The following is a 946-nucleotide window of genomic DNA, read 5'->3' on the forward strand; positions in this document are numbered from 1 at the left end:
GAAAATCTAACAAAGAAAAAGAAGAAGATACAAATAACACAAATAAGAAATGAAATGGGTGATGTCACAACAAAATAAATTGAAATAAAAAAGATAATAAAAGAATGCTATGAAGAACTGTACTCCAACAATTTGAAAACCTAGGAAACTAAGACAGCAGTCTCCCAAAGACCCCTAGCAGAGTTACACTGAACTTCAGGGCAAGTGTCATTCCCATCAGGTTGAATAATTTGGTTCGACTGAATTGAGCAAAGCTGAGAGGCCATACGGGTAAATTTCTAGAAACAGACTACTTACCTAAACTAACAAGATTGAGGTGGAAAATTTTAATAGACCTATAACAACAGAAGAAATTGAACAGGTTATAAGAAACTCCCAATAAGAAAAATCATGGTCCAAATGGATTCACTGGTGAATTCGGCCAAACATTCAGAGAAGAGCTGGCACCAATTCTACTCAAACTAGGAGGCCTGGTGTCCTCTCCTGGTTAAATTTCCCAGCAGCCGGCCATGAGATGCTACCTCCTACATTTGGACATGAGGGCTGGGCCTTTTCCTGACTCTGTGACCAGCCAGCCAGCAGCTAGCCAGGAGGGCTTAGTGAATAGCATGACGGAAATTCAGCTGACGAGTGGAGGACTTCCAACATAAATTTCCCTTTTCTCACCACAATTTTATAGAATTTTGCAAAGATGCACATCAGCATTTTTGCAGGCTGGGCTTTACGCTGAAAATAATTAAGCCTGTCAAAGCTCAAACCTTTGGGGTTGTTATATTTAATGGTTTGATGGATTCCCAAGCACAGGGTGTCCCTGAAACTCTATCCTCCACATAAGAAGAGGGCTCAGATACCAGGGTTTCAGAGAAGTCTCTTTGCCACATCAGCCAGAGTTTCTGTAACCCAGCTCCTGCCCAGTGACTCACTTAGTGTGTGTGTCTGTGTTCTC

Source organism: Orycteropus afer, unplaced genomic scaffold, assembly GCF_000298275.1.
Source record: "Orycteropus afer afer isolate SDZICR_OR568_19922 unplaced genomic scaffold, OryAfe1.0 scaffold00135, whole genome shotgun sequence".
In the NCBI taxonomy this organism is placed as follows: Eukaryota; Metazoa; Chordata; class Mammalia; order Tubulidentata; family Orycteropodidae; genus Orycteropus; species Orycteropus afer.